We start from the raw sequence: 23572 nt of genomic DNA on the forward strand, positions 1-23572 counted from the left end.
TCTCAGATCAACCCCTTAACATTGACCATTTTCTTCTTTATTCCCATCTATCCTTCCTGAACACCCAAAAGCTCCAATTCAAGAGGGTATGAGTAGTCTATTGTATTGGACTAGTGTCTGTTCCCCACCTAGGTGTAAGCACCAGGGGACAATCAGCAGAAATTCAGTTTGAGTAAAGTAGGTGTTTTCCTCCTTCCCTTTGAACCAGGCTGTCTTCATGGTGGGGCGTTTTCTCAGGATAAAATGATACTTCATTCCCGGATTCATGGACAGATACATGACTGCGTGGTCAGGGACCTTGACTTCTGCAGAGAGAGGTGGAGATAATTGGTAGGTGACACTCAAGAATTATTCCACAAGACACCCCCAACCCCTGAGAGTCTTTGCCAGGGCAGGCCTGTGCCACAGACTTGAGAGCCCTCCAATCCAGCTACAGTGCCACCAAAGACTCCCTCAGTGATTCTTCCCTGGAGGAAGACAATGCACAGGATCTAAACCAAAAGAGCACCTGGCAATGGAAACAGCACCTTGGGCCCCAGAACTTCTCAGTGCAGGTTGGATCTGCCAAAGAGACACTGCTAGGCTTTGCATCAGGATTGGCCCCCGCAAAGGCTCCTGTGCTTAGGCCTTTCTGCCCAGGGCAGCCATGCTCACACATGGGCATTCAGGGAAGCGTTGGATGGTGGGTGGCTGCACATCACCAATGGATTAATCCAGCCATAGGTGAATACACTAATGGGAGGTGGTGTAAAATTAGAGGTACACTGAGCAAAAAGATAAGATGACCTCAGCAAGACTATGCCCTGAAGAATGATATTGTTTTCTAGATGAGCTCTCCTTTCTCGTTTCTCATTATGATCTCTCTGTTTTAGATTTTTATTCTGGTTCTTGTTCTACTTCTGGTTCTTTTTGTCCTGCATGTTCTTGTCCTATTTCTGGGTCTTTTTCTTGTTCCTATATTAATATTTCAAGATTTCTTTTTTGCCCATTCACCACTTCTCATCTTCGTGCTCCTCCTCCTCCTTCTCCTCCTCTTCCACATCCTCCTTCTACTTTTCCTTCCTTTTCTTCCTCCTCTTTATGTCTTTATCCTCTTCCCCCCTCCAGTTTGTCCTCTGTCTCCTCCTCCACCTTCTCCTTCTTTCTCTCAAATCTATCACACTATCTGCCCAGATCCAGCCTCTGTTCAGGACCCCAAGAAGAAATCAATTCTCAATGAATGGCAAGTAGAGAAACCAAGACAAAAGAGAACTTACTCCCCTTTCTTTGTAACTGTCACAGTCATGAAAGACTGCCTAACAGACACATACCATTTTGGTCATGCTTCTGCCTGTGCTAGTCAACACCTTATCTGGACTAGGCATTCAAAAATAGATGCCACATCTGATAATGAAAACAAAGTTTTCAAAATATAGGAGACAGCCAGCATCACTGACATCCTCCTGCCATAATGCAAACATGCTGTCACACCTAGGTGTTCCAGGCAGCCAGGTAGTTCTTCTTCTTGACTATTGTTATACACAAACCTCCACTGGTCTTGAGCCCTCTCTCAATTGATGCTTGGGTTGAAACTGGCTGCTTTTGAAATCACCTTCATAGACTCTCAGTTTTATAATGCCTTATTGAATGACTTATTTTTGTACCACGGATTAAAACCAGAGGCACTTAAGCACTGAGACACATTCCCAGGCATTTTTACTTGGGTAGAGGGTCTCCATAAGTTTCTGAGGCTCTTTGAACTTCTGACCCTCCTGCACAGCCTCCAAAGCCACTGAGATTCACAGCCACTTCCACATTGCCCATTTCCTTGATCTATCTTGAGCTCAGCCTTCCTTCTATGTGAGACACAGCCAACCCAAACAACTTGGTGTATGAAAATTGGAGAACTGATCATACATGCCCTAACGTTGGTGAGTTCCATTGTGGACAGGCTGACATCATGGAGGCTAGGAGTGGCTGGCTCACAGGAAAGGAAAGAGCACTGGCACATTTGACAGATCAGCATTGTGGCTTCTCTGCTTCTGATGCCCCTCTTTGATGCTGGAAGGAATAAGAACTTGGCTATTCTGATATTTTTATGAGATGGGTACCCAGAAACAGAGGACTTGAAATTATTTCAAAAAACTACCCAACCACGCTGTCCCCTGGCCTTGACTTATTCTTCACTGAGTCCTGTTCCCAGTTGCTGCAATCCTGACATTCTTCCTTTCTGACATCCTGGCCATGGTGCTGCATCAGTCTACGTCAGTGCTGATCCCACTTGGGCCTTGCTTTTTCCTTATGCTCATTAGAAGACATCCTTATGAGTGAGTCATAAACCAAACTGCCAATTCAACCAGCCTCTCTTCTTTGACCCTCATGGATATTAGCTTTGCCACATCTGACCAGGCCCAGGGAGAACACATTTAGGAAGATCCAGTAGCCTCTGGGGCCTCACTGAGAACCTGCAGATATGACTCACCCATCACTGCAGTTTCTGTTGTGCACAAGGCCCAATTTCTGGCTGTTTTCTGGGCCAAGGCCCACTTTTTTGGACTGTGGGTTACCCTGAGCCCCTGTGGATCATTCCTCCCCACTGAATGTCCCATGTACTCTCATGCTCAGAAACCACATTGAGCAGCCCAAGTCTTCTGGATTCTTGTCGTTGAGAAAATGGTGGTCAAGGCCCTGTGGATGATGCTCGTACCCAACCCCTGGCAGGTCATCTGGATCAGGGGAGGAGAAATGTCATCAGAGAATGAGTTTTAGAACAGCTAACCAGAAAAAGATGCTCAAGGACATTCAGGGGACACCTTAGCTATGTATACAAGGGCACCATCTGGTTATCTTTTTACCTGAGCATGTCCTCTTTATAATTCCCTGGGTTCTTGCATGGTGCTGCCAGACCAATCCTGGTATAAATAAATGTCTGCCTGTATCTGCCATCTCCCAAACCACCCGACCCCCATGGAGCCACAATCCAGTCAGGGTCAAAGGACCCAACTGTCTGTGCATAGACACACTCTCGTCTCACTGAGATGGGAGCAATGGGCCAGTGGCCTGTATGCCAGGTTTGATCTGGGATGCAGCCTGCTTTTGTGGGTGGACTAGGCAGATACATTGGAAAATTTGGGACTGACTGCCACTACACAAAACAGACTCAGTTATAAGAGCACACACAAAAGGAGAAAATCTTCCAGGACAAAACTTAGGAAAAGAGGTGCCAGGAAGCCTCACTGGGGGGAGACTTGAAAAAAGGCAAGTGTACTAGTAGAATAGTGTCCTTCAAAAATTCTTGTCCACACAAAACTAGGTGAGACCTTGTGTGAAAGAGAGTCTTTGCACAGTGATGAAGCTATAAAGAGCTCACATGATGGAACACAGCATCAACTGGGCCCAAATCCAATATGTGATATTCTTGTAGAAAGAGGGGCGCTTGGACCCAGAGACCAGGGAGACTGGGGGAAACAGACTGTGTCATTTTTGAGGCAGAGACTGGATGCCCCACAGAGGAACTACAGATTGTGGGCAGAAGTAGGAGAGTGATCAAGGGCTGGGAGAGTTGGTGGGGGGGGCACTCTGCTTGAAACCTGTGAGGGAGTGTGGCATTAGGATAGCATAACACCTGTTGTGTTGCACCTCTGAAGCCAGAGAAAAGCCCCTTCCTTCGCTGTAGGCCACCCAGATGGCAGGATTTGGTTGCAGCAGCCCAGGACCCGCCTGAAAGTCTGAGCTTGTCGGCCATGCAGGTCGGATCTGGGACACAGACACACTCTGATGACTACATGGTCTCACCCCTGAGGCAAGACAGGCGCCAAGCCAGGCCAGGTGGGAAAGGGCTAGGAACACACTGTGGGGGCTGGTGCCTGTGTTACTGGATCACTTCTGACCTTTTTCCCTGATCTGCTGCCAACACAGACTACAGAGGAGGGTACAGGGACACAGAGCACGGATCTGCCCCACTCAGGATGCGCAGACAAACACCATGGCCAGGAGCCTTGTGTCATCTTCCCATCCTGAGAGCTCTTCCCTCCCTCACCTACCACTACCTCCCCATTGCCTCTGGCAATATCTACTCAGTGCGATGGCAACATGCCTGGGTGCTGCTCTCTATTGAATGCACGGGGAGCCTGTGAGCCCAGGAAAGTGTGTTTCAAACACCCAGATCAAACGGGCCACCTGGAGGCAGGAAACAGAGGTGGCTGAGGCAGAATGCCAGGTGTGGACTTCTGGCACTTCATTATTTATATTAAAAGACAAACAAATAAACAAACAAACAGGTTTTGGTGTTCGATAATATTTGATGTGCAAATCCTCATCCCCCACCCCCAATATTTTAATTTTTTATTCAACATATGAGATTTTACCAGTATGAACTTAATTTTGTATTATAGAAAATTCATTGAAATCACATTGGTATAAATAACAAATCACCAAACCTTCAATGTTTGTTCTCCTTTCCTTTTAGAAACCACTTTTCTACAAGAGAACAGAGGACAGACTCATGGAAATGCTTGAAATGAAAAGAAGCTCCCACTCAAGCTCAACATTCAGTCCTGGACAGGGTACGACCAGGCCACTTTGACATCTACTCCAAAGAGTCTACCAGACACATTCTTCTGACATCATTGACTGAGCCAAACGAACTGACTAGAAAAACCTTCATATCCTGAATACATTCATCTCTTCAGGACACTTGAGAATGAATCAAATCCATTTCTCATTACCTTGCTCCACAGCCAACAATTCTATAACAAATTCAAAGGAGCAACTCATATAAGCACATCCAGAGTAAGGTTAATTTTAAATATCTATGTGTAAAAAATACAGCTGGTATTTCTTCTTTATGCTAGGTATAAATGAAATCTCCCCCACATTACTTCCACAAACCAAATAAAAATATTTGTGAAATTCCCATGTACAAGACAAGATACACTTGCCAAGGAGGCAGTGCCAAGAATTTTGACACTCCAAATGTAGAGTGTGTGTTTAGGAGGCAGTCACAGTTTCCATAAGAGAGTCCCATGAAATCAATTAGGAAGATCCATGCTCTAGCCCTACCATACAAGTGATGTGACCTTGAAAGAGTCACTTAGTCTTACCAACCATCACCACTAACCACTAAGTCAATGAATAAAGGTCCTCAGGTGTCAAGCTACAAAATGTGGGATGAGCATGGATAAGGATGAGTGGGAGGAGTCTCCCCCTCTAACACAATTAGGGAAGGCTGTGCCTGCCCTCAAGAGGCTGGGGTGCTGGGATCCTGCCACAGAGGGGGATTCCAAATCTCACAACCTCTGAACACAGGCGAGAAGACCAGGTAGAGTCCAAGGACCCTGGGGTGGCCCAATGGCAATAAAGGTCAAAAGGAACTAGAGATCTGCCTGGACCCTCAATCCTCTACTCTGAGCAGGGCTGCATGATGAGGCCAGAGGCCATCCACAGCAATCTGCCTTTACAGGAAAACAGGGACTGCAGGCTGCCTCTGGCTCACTGAATCAGGGTGGTGTTTTCATAAAGCAAGACCACTTCCTCACTTTTTTTTAAGAGAGAGAGAGAGAGAGGAGAGAGAATTTTTTAATATTTATTTTTCAGCTTTCGGTGGACACAACATCTTTATTTTATTTTATGTGGTGCTGAGGATCAAACACAGCACATGCCAGGCGAGCGCGTTACCGCTTGAGCCACATCCCCAGCAGAATACTTTCTCACATTCACCTGCAGCTGCCTCTAGCATCGAAAATGCTGCAGAGACACTTGGCTACACCACGAACAAGCTCTGCCATTGACTTCAGATCCTTCCCTGCTAGGAAAGGAAGCCAAATGCTGTCCAGATGCAGCTAATAGAATTTTCTCTGTTCTCTGGCTTTGATTCTTCAGAATCAAACACACACACACACACACACACACACACACACACAAATACACAAACACACACACTATCTCTCTCTCTCAATGAAATAAAATTTGGACCACAGCACACATATCAATATGGTAAATTCTAATTATTTACAGAAGAAGGTTCTAGACCATGTGTTTGCTTGATGTTATTGTTATTATTTTCTCAAGAGGCTAGGAGCAAAGAGGATCCTGTGGCTGTCCTCCTTAAAGTCTTCCATGGCTCTTCCTTTCTGGCAAGTCTCATGGGTTGTACAGCCAGGAAGGGGAATGAATTTGGAGGCCAGAGCTAAGGACAGCCCAGCCTATGAAATCAGATTTGGTGTTTTCTGGCACAGTTTGGAACACTGACACCTGAGCCCAAAGATCTGTCCAGAGAGTCAATTTTGAAAACACTTGTCTTTACACATGAGAGGCACATTTTCAGGGAAAGATTAAAGGAAGGAAATGTGACTTATACTTACTGCTGAGCATGTGTTAGCAGTTGTGTATACTAACATGGCCAATGAAGAATGCCAAATTTATGCCAAGTTTCCAAACCACATACACACACACACACACACACACACACACACACACACACACAAATTCTAACAATTAAAACATCCATGACACCTATCAAATAATTGTGAAAAATGGGTAAAATTATATGTATACAAAAGAATTTCAGAATACGCTGCTGAATTTGTAAAATGAATCAATATTTTTTCTCTTTAATTTTTATTGTTGGTTGTTCAAAATATGACATAGTTCTTGACATATCATATTTCACACTTTGATTCAAGTGCGTTATGAACTCCCATTTTTACCCCGTATACAGATTGCAGCATCTCATTGGTTACACATCCACTGTTTTACAAATTGCTATACTAGTGACTGTTGTATTCTGCTGCCTTTCCTATCCTCTACTATCCCCCATCCTCTCCCCTCCCATCTTCTCTCTCTACCCCATCTACTATCATTCATTTCTCCCTCTTGTTTTTTTCCCCTTTCCCTCTCACTTCCTCTTGTATGTAATTTTGTATAACCATGAGGATCTCCTTCCATTTCCATGCAATTTCCCTTCTCTTTCCTTTCCCCTCCCACCTCTCACCCCTGTTTAATGTTAATCTTCCTCTCATGCTCTTCCTCCCAACTCTGTTCTTAGTTACTTTCAAAGAAAACATTTGGCATTTGTTTTTTTAGGGATCGGCTAGCTTCACTTAGCATAATCTGTTCTAATGCCATCCATTTCCCTGCAAATTCTATGATTTTGTCATTTTTTAATGCAGAGTAATACTCCATTGGGTATAAATGCCACATTTTTTTATCCATTCGTCTATTGAAGGGCATCTAGGTTGGTTCCACAGTGTTTCTATTGTGAATTGTGCTGCTATAAACATTGATGTAGCAGTGTCCCTGTAGTATGCTTTTTTTAGGTCTTTAGGGAATATACCGAGAAGGGGAATAGCTGAGTCAAATGGTGGTTCCATTCCCAGCTTTCCAAGATATCTCCATACTGCTTTCCAAATTGGCTGCACCAATTTGCAGTCCCACCATCATTATGATGTCTCTGGGTGAGGTATATCAAATATATGTTTATTCAGTGCAAAGTGTTTGTTTCCTTCATGAAAATGTTTCATGATACATATAGGCCAGTAGCCAAAACCTAGAGACTTTCTCAGTTGAGAGAAGCCAGGAACTTTGTGTTTCATTGGAGAATTTCTGCCTAAATCTCAAAAGCAGGACCTCAATGACATGACCAGATAGTGGGTTTATTGGATAATGTCCCCCATTCCTAAAATGATAGTATGGACTATATCCCGCTAGGCCAAGGGTAGTTTGGGCTTCTGCCTTCCATTTGATACCATTTTTTTCCCCCTCTGCTCCCCCGCACCCCAGCTCACTCTTGAAAGGCCTTCTGTTCTGCCAGCCATAGTGACATCTGCTGGCGGACATGGGAAGTCACGAATCTGGGGGACCCTCTCAACCAAACCTTGTTAATGCTGCCATTTATCACAGGGGCAGGGGTGCAGGCTCTGGAGGGCTGGGCTTCCTGTCATTTCTCCCACACCCTCTCCCAAGAGAGCAACCGTGTCTCAAGCAGCCAGTTCCCACCTTCCATTCACAGAACTGAAAGTCAGGCAGATGCAAACCCCAATGCTAGCGTGGGCCCTGGAAAAGAAGACACCACTTCAGGTGATAATAGACTTGACTGGATGCTTAGGAACTGAAGCAAGGCAGTTCTCACCCACCTCTGCTCCCTCCTCATTTTCAGCAGGCCTCTGCCTGCGGCTAGGAGAGGAGTGGAGCTCTGTCCCCCACCTGGCCCCGCTGTCTCAGTGCTGCTTTAGGGGCAAACTTGCAACTAGGTGAGTTGAAAGGGGATTATTCCAACTCAGAGTTTCTTTTCTTCTGATCTAACACAGAAGATGTCCACTTTGTGTTTCTGAGAACTTCATGGTGTCCTAAGAACTCCACTTCACTTTGGCTACTCAAAGTGGAGTTGCTTGGTCAGCAGCACCAGCATCCCTGCTCAGAGCCTGTGAGAAACACTGCCACTCAGAGGTGCTGGAGTTTTGCACTGACAGAAGACACTTTGAAAGAAGCCCCGAAGCTATAACTGCACACACCCAAGTTCATGTGCTTGTACTCCACACTGGGTTCCTCACCTTGGCGCCCTTGGCCCATCAGGCCAGATCCTTCTTAGTCTGTAGAGGTCTTCCCCGTGCAGTGTAGACATTCAGCAGCACCCATGGCCTCTACCTGAGTTGTGCACCAGCACCCCTGACTTGTGATAACACAAAAGGTCTCCAGGCATTGTCAAATGACCCGAGGGGAGGGGGAATGTCACCTCTGTTGAGACCCATAAGCTTCAGGGTCACCTGAGACCTTGTTACAAACACACTTTCTCAGACCCCACCCCAGACTGGCAAAACCAGGAACTCCAGTGGGGCCCAGGAAACTGGTTAACTCTCTGTGAGACACAGGCACTCTGAGGTGGAAGAGGACTCGGGAAAGACCCTGCAGTGAATCACTATTTGGTGACAGAGAAGTCACAGTGGCCACAGCATGACCAAGAGATTACAGGCTGTGGATGATAAAGAGCCCAAAGCTGGAGCCACCTGGGAGGGTTTGCAGCCAACACTTTTCCCTGTGCTGTCTCCATGACCTTGGCCAAGTGACCTGATCTTCCAGTGCCTCAGTTGTCATCTATGGAAAATGGGGATGACAGGAGAATTTGAAATAAACAAATGACAGGAGAGTTTGAAGTAAACATGTTTGGATGAAGAAAGGTGCCTAAGCTAGAAAAGTGTGTGAAATAGATAAGGATATAAGGTAAACATATTTTGATGTATTTTAGTACAAACAAAGGTGAGAATTTAGATAAGCAAGATGTAAGCAAGACGTGATGCAATATAGACACAATCTGCTAAGATAGGATAAGAAATAGAAGTTATGAAATAAACAAGTTTTTGGTTTGAAGTGTTGTAAACAACTATAGTATTTAAAGGCCAGGAAGGCTGAGCTCTTTGGCCAGTTCAGACCCACTATGTCAGTGGGTCAAAATCGAGCGAACTGAGTCCCGCCAGCCTCTGTTCCTGTGCCTCCTGTGATGTGATGAACTTGGTGAGAATAAACCGAGCATTCAAAAAGGCATCTCGTGTGTAGCGGCTTTTTCTTCAGGACACAGATCGTCGGCCGGGAGCGGTTACCTGGGGCAGAGCCGATCTTGACTCCAGGACTACCCGGGAGTGATTGAGGGACCTCGCCGCAGTCTCCTACTCGTGTCAGCGGACAACCAAAGCACTCTTCCTCCTGCAACTATTGAGGGATGAGGAAGCTTTTATGATAAGGTGCTTAGAAGAGTGCTTGGCTCCAAGACCTTCAGACAAGTCAACTAACTGGTCTTGTCTTCACCATCACTGGCCTGTCTTCCCCCCAATTTTTGAGTCCCCTACAAGCCAGCCAGGCATGTGCTTCATTCTCTGCCACATCCTCAGCAGGGAGCCCTGGCCTGGCCTGGACCAGGCTCTCAATGAACATCGGTGGAGAAAGGCATTGCAGTGCCCATGAGGACATGAGGACAACAGCAGAAGCCCTCTGTCTCAGGGCTTGAATTTTGCTGTGGATCCTGTATGTTCTGCAAAGGGACCCCAGCTTCCTAGATCCAATTCTATTAGAAGGTGTTCTTGCAAATGTGGCAACTGGGCAAAAGTGAGCTTCTCCGTTCGTGTGGATTAGACCGGACCTCAGGTAGATCTACAGGCATGCTATAACCAACAGCCAATCAACACATGCTTAGAAAATCATGGAAAGACTAAAGATGGGGGTGGGGTGCTTCACAGATGCTGTGGGTTTTCTTCTTCTACTTCTAGGATTCTCTCTACCCACCTCCTGAAGTCAGTCATACAACTATCCCCATTTCAGATATGGAAACACTGAGGCCCCAAGAGGTTACAGAACATCCCCAAAATCATTGTCCAGTAAGCAGTGAAAGTGTTCTTCTCATGCTGGTCTCTGATTCCAAACCCATACCTGCCTTTCTTCCCAGGGCACTTCCTGGTCTGCACACAGGGATTACATGCCTTAAGATTGGGAGGACAATCCTAATTTCAAACCTTCTACCTCACGTTATGCTGAAGACCATCCTTAGTAGCAGAGCACGTGTCTTATTTGGTTTAAAATCTCCATCTCTGGTAGTAATGAGATCTCTCTGCCACAGCCCCATCAGACAGCCATTTGGGACCACAGGAGTGTGAAGAAAGACTGACCACAGGAGTGTGGAGAAAGAGTGACCACAGGAGTGTGGAGAAAGAGAACACAATTCAGGAAAGCGAAATACGAAGAAGCAAGAGCTGAATACACTAGAAAAGACAGGACCAGCAGAAAGCCCAGCTGAGAGAGGCCTGGAGCAGGGCTGGGGCGAGCCAGCGCATTCTACGGGTATTGATGAAGGTCTGCTGTGTTTCTGGCACTATGCTGAGAAGTAGACACTGCATTGAGTACAGTCTCTGTCCTTGCCCTGCTAAAGATCCCAGTCTGGGGATTCAAAGCTGGATGACATTGTCCAGCACTATGCCATTTCTTCACACCCCAGCTGACCTCCAGCCCCCAGCACCATAGCCCATTTGCCTACAGTGAAGGCCAGCAGCAGCTTCCCGTCATGGCTGGCAGGAGGGGGTGGAGAACTCCCAGCTCTCTCACCCTGTAAGAGGGCTTCTATTAGCAGCATGATCTACATGGACACCCAGCACTCCTTAGCAGGACTGTGCTTAGTCACTTAGTGACAACAACTGGCAGTTCCTAATCACTTCCTGTTCCCACCTGGAGTTTTCTAGCATAACCTCCCAAGAAAACTACTTGCTGACAAATCTGGATCACAGAGTCTCCACACTTTACCTCAGGGAAGCCAGAGCATGAAAGAAGATTCTAGAAAGATGTACAGTGATCCCAGTCTATCTGGCCATTTTATGCCTGAATTTATAGTACTTCTTGGCTGCTCTGACTGCCCTGATAGGTTTAGGAGAAAAGACAAGCCATATTTTGGCACGTAAAATGCATTCAGGCTGAGTCACTTTCACAGAACCTACCAAGTAGGGTAGAATCTCATGAAATTTTAAGTACAACAGAATGTCAAATGACTACTCATTCCAGTGAAGACATGCTGCAAATAAGACTTAGAAGATGTGCTGCAAACAAGACTTAGAAAAGTGTCCTCAGAGAAGATTCTATCATTCTGCATTTGCTTCTGAAAGTTGAAGCACACAGTTCTAATGAGCCCAGGAAAACAAGGTTGATACCCAGTTGAGTTGGCATATGATGTACCAAAGCTCAGGACTTCAGGGCTGCTGTCAGGTGGTTCCTGGGCTCTTCTGGTCCTCACCTACACTCAGTGTCTTTTTGTTGGTGATGTAGTTCAGCAATAAATTACTGGCCCAGAGACTTGTTCAGTATTGCTCAGCAGTAGCAAAACACTGTCACCAGTTGTAGGTAGCCAACTCCAGGTGAGAAACTTGATAGATGTTAATGCTCATGGCTTCACACCAGCAACCTGCCCCTCAGTGATCATGCTCTCTAAAATATACACCATGCTAAATTGTGTGGAAGCATTCTACGTCTAGCCAAACCACACGAGCTTTCAAAAGCAGCCCAATAACATTTAGAGGATTCACTCTCCATAGCAAGCTTGCCAATGCCTGAGTGCCCACACACTCCATTGGCGCCAACTTCACCTCATTTTAGAATGCACACATCCACCAAGATATCACTGCCTGTGGTGGTTGAGCGGCCTTTCCAATGGACGAGGTGGATGTGAATGTAACACGTGAATGAATTAGCATTTACCAACAACTGGAAGAAACAAATTCACACTCTATGATATGATGATGGAGCTCCTCTGTAATCTAGACCCTCCACCTCTCCTGCATCCTCTCTCTTTTCCTCTGCCTTGATGGACCTCCAACTCAACCCAGAAGGATGTGTCCTTTCTAGTCAGAAGCCCTGTCATGGCTTCCAATTCCAGGCCCTGATTCTGGTTAACACAGCCAGAACTCACTTTCAAGGTAGTCTCTTCAGATCCCTTCCCTACCCTAACCACAGTGTGGGCTCTGGCCCCACCCTTACTCTCTACACCACCATTCCACATTATGGTCTTCCTGTCCCTCTCTGTGACCCAGGACTTCCCATGACCGACCCCACCCAACAACAAGCTGTTGAACCAGGTGCCATCAGAGGGAAGAAATGACCAGAGATGGCTAACTTGAAGATTTTACAGAATAGTTCATGAGACGAGGAATATCCTGAACCAGTGAAATGACATAAGAGGAAGTCAATGAATTCTAACCTCAAGGGAAAATCCTACGGTACATTGGCTCTCAAATTCAGCTGCACACTGGAGCCACCTGGGAGCTGTACATAGTACTGACCGCTGGACCACCCACTGGCCCTGGGCTGATGGAATGGCTCTGGGCTAAGATGGGACACTGGGGTTTGTAAATTACCAGTTGAGTATAATATAAAGCAAACTTTGGAGACATTGCTTTTTCTCCCACATGAAGAACTGTGTGCATACACATGCAGAAGTACACAAACCTGCAGCATAAGGCTCCTTGAGGCCCATAGATTAAAAGCACTGCAGTCACCAGTACCCTGGCTACGAACACCACCAGACCCCTGGAAGCCTCCTATTTCCACCTTCCAGGTGATCACAGCCCTGCCATCCAAGCATGGAGGAGTCCTCCCTGCTGCGAAATTTCAGTGTGCAGAATAGAGAGCCCTCTGTCCTTGGAGTCCCTGCTTTGAAAACAAGTGCACTGGAGAAGTTTAATTCAAGTGGGAGGCACATGGGCAGGCTTCCTGGAAGAGGCCCTATTGAAAGGAGGATGGGATCTGAGGAGTGGACCAGAGAGAGGAAAGATGAGAAGTACAGCAAGTACATTCAGAGCCGAGGTCAGGCCCAAAATACAATGTGGGCTGACAAGAGAGTCCTTGCACCAGGGTCACCAATTTTGAGAAGGCAATGAGGACTGCTGAAAAGAACAATTCCACAAAATTCCATGGAAACTCACTCATCAGACATTTCTGAAAACACTGGAAATGCAGGTTTCATGCAAGGAACTCTGGGTGACAGATGGCAAAGTTTGCCAAATGCAAATATGCCTATCAGCTCTGAGAAGCCGTTCTCATTCACACTGCTTCAACCAGGGAAAAAATCCCCATGTGCTTACTGAGAACAAGTTAGCTTGTGCCACTTGAAGCTGCTTCCACAAACAGCTTCACTTCTGCACTTCTAAGCTGTTCTCCTCAAGAACTTTCAGAGCACAGTTCAGGCATGAAACACGAAGGGTGCCAGAAAGAGTTCTCTTGAATCTAGCATCATCAACTTGCAGGGAAAAAGAGGACCAGCTGAGAAGATCAGTTCTCCAAAGTCTCACTGACATCTATTTGTCACACTTGTTTACAACATTCACTTGAAGTGCAGGTACCCACATGAGTGAACTGTTTTTGATCAATGGCACAGAGGATTCAATGTGAAAGCATGCCTGTCACCTGTAAGAAGCACTTTTGATATCTTCTAGGTCACACAGAAAACAAATAGCATGTGCTCACTTACAACAAAGTTAATCAACAAAGCAAATTGAAATTTCTTGCAGCAAACAGCTTTCTTTCTCCCATTCCCCAGCTATTTTCAGCAATCACATCCAGAGTCCAATTCCAGCCCAATATAAAATGTGTGCTCCCAAGGAAGTCTGTATAATTGACATCACCCAACTTGGGGAGGCAAGGGGAATGCTGAGAAGATCAGTTCTTCAAAACTCCTACTTTTCCAGAAAACTCATTGAAAGTCAGGGCCCCACTTGCAGCCATCAGTGTTTGACAGATGGCACAGAGGCTTCAATGTGAAACCATGAATGTCAATCATTACAAGTGCTTCTGACACTCTAATTCAACCAGGGACAGCCCAAAGTGCTCAACAAGAACACACTTTGTTCCTGCAAGTGGAAGCAGCTTGCATGAACTGCTTCAGTCATGAAATTCCAAGCTCTTCTCAGCAAGCACATCCAGAGCACAGTTCTGGCCCAATAGAAAAAGAGTCCTAGCAAGAGGGTCCAACACCTACGATCACCTTCATAAGGTAGCTTCCCATCTTCTGTGTAGAAGTGGGTTTCTCCTTGGCATTTATGCTGTGGAGGAGACCACTAGGAGCTAAACTTTATGCAGGACCATCTGACCTGGACTTTTTGCAAGCCCTATGAAGCCCTCACACAAGATCAAATGCTACAGGATTTTGCAGAATAGTCCAGGAAACAGTAGACATTCATTCATTGTCTAGAGTCTACAGATTCCTAGATGCATGGCATTCATTATCATCAAATGCACAATTTTGATCAAAAATCATATATATATCTATATATCTATATATCTATATCTATCTATCTATCTATCTATCTATCTATCTATCTATCTATCTATATATATATATATATCTATATCTATCTATCTATATATATATATATCTATATATATATATATATATATATATATATATATATATATATATATATATATATCTTTCCAATCTGAATAAAAAAAATCAGAAATATCCCCAAATCCAAAGAGTGGATCCCCATTGTGATGCTACCAGTGGAAAATTCCACAGCTGACCTCAAGGGATGGTTCACAGTCAAAACACAGCTCCATGAAAAATATTACATGACATGACCTTCTGGTTATGTGGAAAGTGGCATGGGAAGTACACATGCATGTCTTCTTCAGACATGGGATTCATTTGCAGGACACCTTATGCAATTGAAAATACTCCAAAATGGGAGAAATCAGAACCATGTCTCCAAAGTATTTCAGAAGAGACCAACTCCAACAGTTTATCTATCTCTCATTGTGTGTGTGTCTGCTCTAGTGTGTGTGTGTGTGTGTGTGTGTGTGTGTGTGTGTGCTCTAGTGTGTGTGTGTGTGTGCTCTAGTGTTTGTGTGTGTGTGTTCTCTAGTGTGTGTTTGTGTGTCTTTGTTTCTGTTTGTACCATGATAGCCGATACTTCATTGCCCCCATTGGAAAACTGACTCAGATAATGCCATCTGCCAAACTCCTAAAAAACAAACTTCTTGCTGATACAAGGAAACATTCCTTCCTGTTGGTTTGGATGTGTCCTTTAGGAATCACTGCTACATTTAGTATACTCAAATCATCACTGTAGATCAGGTAACAAAAACATATATATTTTAAAATAATAATATATTAATGGAAACAACAAATACAGGATAGATTAACAACTGTGTTACTAAACAAGGTCAAGGACAATGGCAAGCTATAGATTCAAACTTTGAAGCAAATAGTAATCAATGTAAATATTCCTGGGCTGCCTTAGCCCCGCCCAGGCACACAGCAGCAGAATGGTTTTGCAAACATCCTCAGGAGGGCTGCAGACTTCTTTGTAGGATGAGAGGGAGGTTGAGGCTGGATCCACTCATCATTCTTTTGGGAGAGGCTTCTTTTCCTCAGCACAAAGTTGGATTCTGTGTGAGGGTTCTTTGCATAAAATACGTTGGCCTGCACTGGAATCCTCAGCTCTGGGGAGAGAGGGGTGTACAAAATAAGGTGGCTCAGGAGGTGCTCCCTAGGACACCCCAACATCTGAGAGCCTGTGCCAGAAAAGGCCAGAGCCACACACCTGGGAGCTCTCCAATTCAGCACCAATACCAACAAAGACCACCTCCACAGTCCTCCCTGAGGAAGAACTAGGCAGAGCACTTCAACAGACCTAATGTCTGTTCCTACCAAAGGCTTTGGACTCCAGAACATCCCAGGTCCTCTTGAATCTGCCAAAGCACACCACTAGATTTACATCTGAAATCTCCCACAAAAGGCTCCTGTGCCGAAGATTCAGACCCCACATGAGCCATCTTCACAGGTGAATTTGGAGGGAAGCATTGGATGGTGAGTGCTCTGATGTCAACATGAAATTCTTATTCAAGATGAATACTCTACTGGGAGGTGGGAGGGACTGGAAGAAAGGTTGAGCATGGTTGGAGGAAGACCTAAACAGGGTTGTGCCCTGGGAAAAAATACCTTGTTCCTATTGGCTCCACTGAATCCTCATTCTCCATGTAGAGGTCCTCCTTCTCCTCTCCATCTTTCTCTCTCTCCCTCTCTGCCAGCCTTGTTCCTTCTCTCCCACTCTATGCCTTTGTGGCAAGGGCTGAGGAGCTCTCCACTGCCACACACTAGAGCTTTATGGACAGCCTCAGTGAACAACCAAAGAGAAAGCTATGAAACCCGGAGAAAAAGGCCTAGGATTCCTCTTCTAACTTATTTTTCTCAAGTATGGCCACAGTGAGGACAGGCTACCCAGCACGGATACCACATTAGAGCCATGCTTCTGTGTTGGTGGAGCCCACCTCCATGTGGACCAGCCTCAGAGAATTGAGGCCACATTCCAAATGCTGCCCTATTGAGAACAATGGTTCCAAAGACCAGCAAAGGGAATTCTTCCCTCCAACATGGTGTATGGCCCAGTGGTGCCATGACCCTGAGTGGGGGAATACAACAGCCAGCTTCTCCTTCCTCTGAACACCTGTTTCCTGTCACCCTCCTCTAACCTAGAGCCTGTTCTCCTTCCTTTCTGGGTTGGATGTGGGGATCTCTGCTATAAATTTCTAAGGCTACCAAGGCCCCAGACAGACTTCCTCTTCCATAGATTCTACTAACCTAACAGTAGGTTAATATAGGAGAAAATTGATCCTAGAACTCATAGGGATGGTGGTCTTCAGCATACATAGGCTGGGATAATGGCTGCTGTGGTGTTTGGCTCACAAAAACCAACCAATCAACCAACGAAAGAGTGCTGGCATTATTATCAGATGAGCTCTGTGGCTACGTGCTCAGGAAGCCCTCATCTGACTTTAATTAGGGATCATAACCTGGCTATTGTGATCACTCCTTGGCAGGTGGACTCAGGTACAGACAACCAGGGAATTTGCCCAAACACAGATGATTCAGGCTGTCCCCCAGGCTGTGTTTTCTTCCCAATTTCATCCTGTTACTGCTTGCTAGAATCCTGGAAATGCTCTGCCCAGGCAGTGGTTTTCTGATCATACAGAAGGCTTTCAATCCTACTGCTTCAATCCACAAAATGGCAGTTCCCTCTTTAGCCCATGCATTCTCATGTTCCTCTGAAACCACTCCTATCCCAGACCACAGAACCATACTGCTCCTGGAAATAGGCTTTTCTCCTCACTCCTCACTGATGTCAGCTTTAGATGCCTGTTAATGTCCAGGGGAGGCACCTGGTGGGGAGCCACAATATCCACTGGGGTATACCATTGGACCTAGAGACCTTCCACCAGCAGAAGTGTAGTTGGCTTTGTGCATGAGCCCCAACACACCCTGTTGGAGTGTTCTTGGAGGTCAGAGACTACTCTTTGGTGCTAAGAGTTAACTTGAGTCCACATCCTGACCCTTGCTCCCTGCCATCTGATTGTCCCACTTACTCTGACGGTGAGAGATGATTTGGCCCAGCTCATATTCCTTCGGCTTCTCCTGAGTAAGCAAGTGTAGCTCGAGGGCCCTGCAGATGATGACAGGAGCCCTATCGTGGCAGGTCACTTGGAGCAGCATGGGAGACAGGCCTTCAGGAAATGGGCTTTGAAGTGACTACTCAAGGACAGTGGGCAGGGGCATTCTGGAGGCACCTCCACTCTAAATACAAGGGCAACATCCATGACCCTACAACCTGAAGCTGGCCTCCTGCTCATCGGGCGGGCTCTTCCCGTAGGTTACTAGCCAAATCCTTGTAAATAGGACTTCCTGGACCTGCCATTGCTCTTTGTGGAGCTGCACTCCTCTCGAAGTGAAAGGACCCCACTACCTGCATACAGATGCAATCTCATCCCAAAAGTTGGGAGGAATGGGACAATAGCCTCCAAGATCCCAGGTCTGCCCGAGGATGCAGGTGGCATTGGGAATGGCCTAGGCACAAAACCTAGAGGCTTTGGTCTGGATTCCAGGGACAAAAACAGACCCAGAAACATGACCACACACAGGAGTGACGAAAGACAGTCACGAGAGCTCCTGGCCTCCAGAGGCTCAGTGCTGGCTGGGGTGTAGGAGGGCACCTCATCCGGCAAGGGTGGTCATTGGGTTACCTGGACATTTAGTGTGCTTGCTCCACATCCATATCGACTCTGCAGAGAGACCCTCTCAGCTCCTTGTTCAAGGAACATGCAGAACCTCACACTGCTGTCCTCCTCCATAGACGTCAACATCCCATACAGGGGAACCTGCAACCTAGGACCTGTCCTGTTCTTATCTGTCACTCATACCAGCCTCTGCCCTTCTGGACTGCATGTTGCCTTCCGACACACAGATTCCCTCAGACATGGCGGTGGACAAGCTGCTGCTCTCCCTCATCTCAGCTCCAGCCCTTCACACTGACCTCTCCCTTCTTGATTCCCATCTATCCTCCTGATCTTTCAGAAGCTCCAATGCAAGAGGGCATGAGTATTCCATGATATTGGACCAGTGTCTGCTCCCCACCCAGGTGTAAGCACCAGGGGACACCCCTGCTTTCAGGCTTACCAGGACCTTCTTGGCCATCTTTGGACTTTGTGTTTCTAAGTGGACGTGAATTAAGCAAGTGTCTCCCACCTGCTTGTGGGAAAGCGGCCTGGAGGACTTGCAGGTTGATTCTGAGAACTGTGGGGGATGGAACATCAGCAAACCCAGAAACAGAAAGCCACCCAGCCTGTCGGTTGGCTCTATGGGCTCTTAGCACATATGTCCAGGTGATGAGGCTTCTTATTTCCCCAGGTGGGAGTGGAATGGCAGTACAAGTACAGCTTGAATAAGGTAGGTGTTTACCTCCTTTCCCTTGACGTCGGGGCGTTTCCTCACGATGAAATATTTTATTCCCGGATTCATGGACAGATACACGAGTGAGTGGTCAGGGACCTTGATTTCTGCAGAGCGAAGTGGACAGAATTGTTAGGTGGCACTCAAGGATTATACCACAAAACACCCACACCCCCGGAGAGTCTCCGCCAGGGTGAACCTGCACCAGAATTGAGAGCCCTCCTATCCAGCTACAGTGCCACCAAAGACTCCCTCAGTGATTCTTCCCTGGAGAAGATGATGTATAGGATTCTAAACCAAAAGAGCACCTGGCAATGGAAACAGCACCTTGGGCCCCAGAACTTCTCAGTGCAGGTTGGATCTGCCAAAGGGACATTGCTAGGCTGTGCATCAGGATTGGCAAAGGCTCCTGTGCTTAGGCCTTTCTGCCCAGGGCAGCCATGCTCACACATGGGCATTCAGGGAAGCGTTGGATGGTGGGCAAATTCATCCCCTTGCCCTGGATGAATCCAGAATCCACTCATGGATGAATACGCGGAGGGGAGGTGGTATCCATCAGAGGTGTGTTGGGCATGGACATGGGAGGACTTCAGCAGGGTGGTGCCCTGGAGAACTCTATTGTTTTCTTTTTTTTTTTTAAAGAGAGAGTGAGAGAGGACGACAGAGAGAATTTTAACCTTTTATTTTTTCGTAGTTCTCGGCGGACACAACATCTTTGTTGGTATGTGGTGCTGCTGAGGATCGAACCCGGGCCGCACGCATGCTAGGCGAGCGCGCTACCGCTTGAGCCACATCCCCAGCCCAACTCTATTTTCTAGGTTCGCTCTCTTTCCCCTTGTTTCTCATCATGAGCTGTCTGCTTGGTACTTGTATTCTGGTTCTTGTTCTACTTCTGGCTCTTCTTTCTGTCCTGCATCTTCTTGTAGTTCTTTCTGGGTCTTTTTCTTGTTCTTACATGATTCTTTCTTGTTCTTCTTCTTGTGTATCTCCCTCCACCCTTCCTTCTGTTTCACCTCCTGTTTTTTCTTCTTCTTCCTCCTAATCTTCATCGTGTGATCCTCTACCCACTCAGGAGTGTCTCTTTCTCCTCCTCCTTCTTCTCCTTCTTTCTCTGGCAATGGTGGGGAGTCCTCTGAAGAGTTCAAATATATCACACTCTTCTGCCCAGACGCAGCCTCTGTTCAGTAGTACAAGATGAAATCAGTTCTCAATCAATGGCCGGGAGTGAAACCAAGACCAAAGACAAGTGACTTCCTTTCTTTGTCATTGTCACAGTCAGGAAAGACTTGATAACAGACACCACATTCTGGATAGGCTTCTACCTGTGGTAGTCAGCACCTCATCTGGACCAGGATTGCTAAAATAGATTCCACCTCCATAAAGCTTCCCCAATGAAAACAAGGTTTCCAAAATCTAGGAGAGGGCCAGCATCACTGCCACCCTCCTGCCATAAGGCATAGATGCCATCACACCTAGTGGGTTCCAGGCCCCCGGTAGTCCTCCCTTTTGATGTCTGTTACACACAAACCTCCCCTGGTCTGGAGCTTGCTCTCAACTGATGCTTGGGTTGAAAGTCTGTTTCTGAAATCACCTTCATAGATTCTCAGTTTGGTAATTTCTTATTGATTGACTTATTTTTTTACCAAGGATAAAACCAGAGGCACCTAAGCACTGAAACCATTTCCAGGCCTTTTTACTTGGGTACAGGGTCTCCCTAAGTTTCTGAGGCTGTTTGGAAATCCCCATCCTCCTGCACTGCCTCCCAAGTCCCTGAGATTCACAGACACTGCCCTTTGCCCAGCTCCTTGCACCTCAGTCTTCCTCATGTGTGAGACAGAGCCAACCCAAATGAGGCGGTGTGTGAAAATGGGAAAACTCACTTACGTGCCCGACAGATGGTGGGTTCTATTGTGGACAGGCTGGGATGGTGGAGGCTAGGAGTGTCTGGCTCACAAGAAAGGAAAGAGCACTGGCATTGTGGACAGCTCAGCATTGTGGCCTACGTTTTTCAGAGCCCTTCTTTGTTGCTGGAAGGAATAATAACCTGGCCATTCTGATATCTTCAGTAGATGGGCACCCAGGCACAGAGGACTTGGAATTGTTCCCAAAAGAACCCAAACAGGCTGTCCCCTGGCCTTGACTTCATCTTTACTGAGTCCTGTTCCCAGTTGCTGCAATCCTGACATTCTTGAGTAGGCAGGACTTCTCATATCCTGGCCATGGATCAGAACCTGTGCTGCTTCCATCCACAGCAATGCTGATCCAATCAGGACCCATGTTCTCCTCCTCTTCATTTGAAGGCATCCTTATCAGTGAGCCATAAACCAAACTGATGATGGATTGAGCCTCTCTCTGCCTTGCCCTCATTGATATTAGCTTTGCATTGCCAGACCAGGTCCAGGGGAGAACACATTTAGGGAGGTCCAGCAGCCCCCTGGGGCCTCATTGACCACCTCCACATTGGACACGCCCATCACTGCACTTGGTTTCCTGCACCAGGCCCACCACACTTTGGTATTTTGGGGCCAAGGTCTACTTTCTCTTGGCTGTGAGTTATCCTGAGCCCACTGTGAATCATGTCTCCCCCCTGTCTGATTGTCCTACTTACTCTCATTCTCAGACATCATTCTCAGCAGCTCAAAGTTGTCCACATCCTCATGCTGCAACATATTTTGGTCCAAGGCCCTGTGGATGAGGCTTGTCACTGTCTACTGACAGGTCACCTGGATCAGGGTGGGACAAATGTCATCAGAGAATGGCTTTTAGAGGAGCTACCCAGAAGACTGTGGTCAAACATTCAGGAGAAATCTCAGCTACATATACAAGGGCACAATCTTGTTATCCTGCTACCTGAGTGTGGCCTCCATATACCCCCTGGGTTCCTGCAATGTGCTACTAGAACAATCCTGGTACAAATATCTGCCTGTACCTGCCATCTCCCCTCCCCCTGGGGAGCCACATTCCACTCAGGTCAAAGATTCAAACTGCCTATGCGCAGACACACTCTCATCTCACTGAGATGGCATCAATGGGCCAGGGATCTGCACACAAAGTGTGCTCTGGGATGCAGGCTGCCTTTGTGGGTGGAAGAGGCAAATGCACTGAAAATTTTGGTCCTTTATGCCACTACACAAAACAGACTCAGATACAAGAGTGTGCACTTGAGTGCTTCATGATAGCTTTGAGAGGCCCTGGCCTCTGCAGCCTGCACCCTGGACATATCTATGCCTTCATCTGTCCACAGCACTTCCTTCTGCACTTCTGGCCTGCAAAACCCACAGTACACAGGCCCACTCACCGCTGGAGCTGGGCATGCTGATGCTCTTCCTCCTCAGGTCAAGCCCTGAAGACGGACCTCTCTCTATTTCCCACCACAGCCCCGGGGTTAGCTGTGTCTCCTGCCTTCCACTGTGTGGACACCCAGGAGGCAGCCCTGCTGTCGGGCTTACCAGGATGCACTTTGTCTCCCTCAGGCTCTGTCCCTCTAGGAGGACGTGAACAAAGCGGCTGTCTTCCACCTGCTCGCTGGAGTGAAGCAGAGAGGAGCTGCTACTGGTGACTTTTCTCATGCACCACTCATTGCTTTGGGTGGCCTGGGGCAATGATCCTGCAGCCACTGTAGAGCTGCTGCTCACAGCTGCTGGGATCCTGGATGCCACTGCCACAGAAGGCTCCAAGAACTGTGGGGGATGACAACATCAGCAAAACCCAGCAACTGCACCCCACCCAGCCTGGCAGTTGGCTCTGTGGGCGTTCTAGAACATGAGGTTCTTGTCCCCTTGGAGGATGTGGAGTGGCACCAGGAGTAAAGACTGAAGAAGGTGGCTGTTTACCTCCTTTGGCTTGACCTTCAACGACTTGCTGGCATCTGTTTCCCGAAGAAGAAAGTTATAATCCACTCCTCCATCCAGGGCGTAATATACTTTCCCATCAGCAGGGATCCTCAGCTCTGGAGAGGCAGGGGCAGAGGCGTGGTAGGTGACACTCAAGGAATACACTACCAACATCCCCCACAACTGAGAGCCTCTGCCAGCTCAGGTCTCACACACAGACCTGAGAGCCCCCAAATCCAGCTACTGTTCCACCAAAGACTCCCCACTGATTCCTCCCTGAGGACCCTCTATGCACAGGAGGTCCACTACAGGAACAACTTTCAAGGAAATAGCCCCTCGCACCCCAGAACCTCTTAGTTCACGTTGGACCCACCAATGAGAAACAGCTAGACTTTATATCTGGATTGGTCCCCAAAGACTCATGTGTTGAAGGTTTTCTCCACACTGCAGCAATGATCACATGGGTTTGGGGGAATCACTTGATGGTGGGTGCCTCCACCTTGCCAGTGGATTC

General features: G+C 47.0%; 1 long non-coding RNA gene across 1 annotated transcript; it reads right to left on the reverse strand.

Moving 5' to 3' along the window:
- Positions 1-15477: 15477 nt before the first annotated feature.
- Positions 15478-21942, reverse strand: LOC144373735 (uncharacterized). The gene is made up of 3 exons (XR_013433295.1): positions 21834-21942; positions 19235-19332; positions 15478-15945 (listed from the first exon to the last, which is right to left on the reverse strand). It is a non-coding gene; the product is annotated as an uncharacterized LOC144373735 (long non-coding RNA).
- Positions 21943-23572: the final 1630 nt, after the last annotated feature.

This window comes from Ictidomys tridecemlineatus, unplaced genomic scaffold, assembly GCF_052094955.1.
Source record: "Ictidomys tridecemlineatus isolate mIctTri1 unplaced genomic scaffold, mIctTri1.hap1 Scaffold_4662, whole genome shotgun sequence".
In the NCBI taxonomy this organism is placed as follows: Eukaryota; Metazoa; Chordata; class Mammalia; order Rodentia; family Sciuridae; genus Ictidomys; species Ictidomys tridecemlineatus.